This window comes from Saccopteryx bilineata, chromosome X (genome assembly GCF_036850765.1).
Source record: "Saccopteryx bilineata isolate mSacBil1 chromosome X, mSacBil1_pri_phased_curated, whole genome shotgun sequence".
Classification (NCBI taxonomy): Eukaryota; Metazoa; Chordata; class Mammalia; order Chiroptera; family Emballonuridae; genus Saccopteryx; species Saccopteryx bilineata.
In genome coordinates this window covers 77,071,833-77,073,915 of record NC_089502.1, presented here as the reverse complement: position 1 = coordinate 77,073,915, position 2,083 = coordinate 77,071,833, and the positions used below count along the sequence as shown (strand labels likewise).

Genomic DNA, 2,083 nt, shown 5'->3' with positions numbered 1-2,083 from the left:
TCCTTGGCCTCTGCCCCAGGCACTAGAGTGGCTCTGGTCGCAACACAGCGACGCCCCAGAGGGGCAGAGCATCGCCCCCTGGTGGGCAGAGTGTCCCCCCCTGGTGGGCAGAGCGTCGCCCCTGGTGGGCGTGCCGGGTGGATCCTGGTCGGGCGCATGCGGCAGTCTGTCTGACTGTCTCTCCCCGTTTCCAGCTTCAGAAAAATACAAAAAAAAAAAAGAATGAAATATTACTATTTGCAACAGCATGGATGGGCCTAGAAGGTACTAATAAGTTAGAGAAACACAAATACAATATGATTTCACTTATAAGTGGACTCTAAAGAACATAACAAATGAACAAGCAAAACAGAAACAGACCCATAGACAGACAATAGACTGACAGCTGCCAGACAGGAAGGGAGTTGGGGGTTAGGTGAAAGAGGTGGGGCGATTAGGAAGCACAGATAGGCAGTTACAGAACAGTCATGGGGATGTCAAGTACAGCACAGGGAATATAGGCAATGATATTGTAATAAGTATGGATGGTGTAAGGTGGATTACTAGAAATATCAGAGGAAATCACTTTGTAAAGGGTTGTCTAACTACTATGCTGTACACCCAAAATTAATACAAAATAATATTGAATGTAAACTGTAACTGTAAAATAAAATTTAAAGTTCTTTTAGGAAAAGATTTATTGTAAGAAATAGGCTTACAGCTTGACCAGGCAGTGGCGCAGTGAATAGAGAGTTGGACTGAGATGTGGAGAGACCCAGGTTCGAAACCCCGAGGTTGCTGGCTTGAACACGGGTTCATCTTGTTTGAGCAAGGCTCATCAGCTTGAGCCCAAGGTCGCTGGCTTGAGCAAGGGGCCAATCGCTCTGCTGTAGCCCACCGGTCAAGGCACATGTGAGAAAGCAATCAATGAACAACTAAGGAGCCGCAACAAAGAATTGATGCTTCTCATCTCTCTCCCTTCCTGTCTGTCCACATCTGTCCCTATCTATGTCTCTCTCTCTCTCTGTCTCTGTCAAAAAAAAGAAAGGAAGGAAGGGAGGGAGGGAGGGAGGGAGGGAGGAAGGAAGGAAGAAGGAAGAAGGAAGAAGGAAGAAGGAAGAAGGAAGAAGGAAGGAAGGAAGGAAGGAAGGAAGGAAGGAAGGAAGGAAGGAAGGAAGGAAGGAAGGAAGGAAGGAAGGAAGGAAAGAAGGGGCCCTGGCCAGTTGGCTCAGTGGTAGAGCATCGGCCTGGCATGCGGAAGTCCCGGGTTCGATTCCCGGCCAGGGCACACAGGGGAGGCGCCCATCTGCTTCTCCACCCCTCTCCCTCTCCTTCCTCTCTGTCTCTCTCTTCCCCTCCCGCAGCCGAGGCTCCATTGGAGCAAAAGATGGCCCGGGTGCTGGGGATGGCTCCTTGGCCTCTGCCTCATGCGTTAGAGTGGCTCTGGTCGCGACAGAGCGACGCCCGGGATGGGCAGAGCATCGCCCCCTGGTGGGCGTGCCGGGTGGATCCCGGTCGAGCGCATGTGGGAGTCTGTCTGACTGCCTCCCCGCTTCCAGCTTCAGAAAGAAAAAAAAAAAAAAAAAAAAAAAAGAAGGAAAGAAAAAAAGAAAGAAAGAGGCTTACATAGTTGTGGAGGCTGGCTAGACAAGTCCAAAATTCATAGGGCAGTCTATGAAGAAGGGCAGGCCTAAACTCAGACACAGTTCAAAGCTACTGTTCACAGCAGGAATTTCTTCATTAGAGAAGCCTCAGCTCTGCTCATTTAAAGTTTTTTAAATTTATTAATTTTAGAGAGAAGGAGGAAGGTAGAAAGACAGAGAGAAATATCAGTGTTGTTCCATTTATGCATTCATTGGATGATTCTTTTTTTAATAGGTTTTTCCATTGATTTGAGAGAGAGAGAGCAAGGGAGGAGGGAAGGAAGAGAGAGAGAAGAGTCAACTTGCTGTTTCACTTATTTGTTCCTTTTAGTAGTGTACTCACTGATGACTTCTCATATGTGCCCTGACCAGGGATCAAACCAGTGACCTCATAGAGCCCGGATGACACTCTGCTTACTGAACCATTCGGCCAGGGCCTCATTGGTTGATTCTTATATGTG

General features: G+C 48.1%; 1 non-coding gene across 1 annotated transcript; it reads left to right on the top strand.

Annotated features, from left to right (window-relative positions):
• The first annotated feature begins 1,191 nt into the window (after positions 1-1,191).
• TRNAA-GGC (transfer RNA alanine (anticodon GGC)) lies at positions 1,192-1,267 on the top strand. Its single transcript has one exon. It is a non-coding gene; the product is annotated as a tRNA-Ala (tRNA).
• The last annotated feature ends 816 nt before the right edge of the window (positions 1,268-2,083 follow it).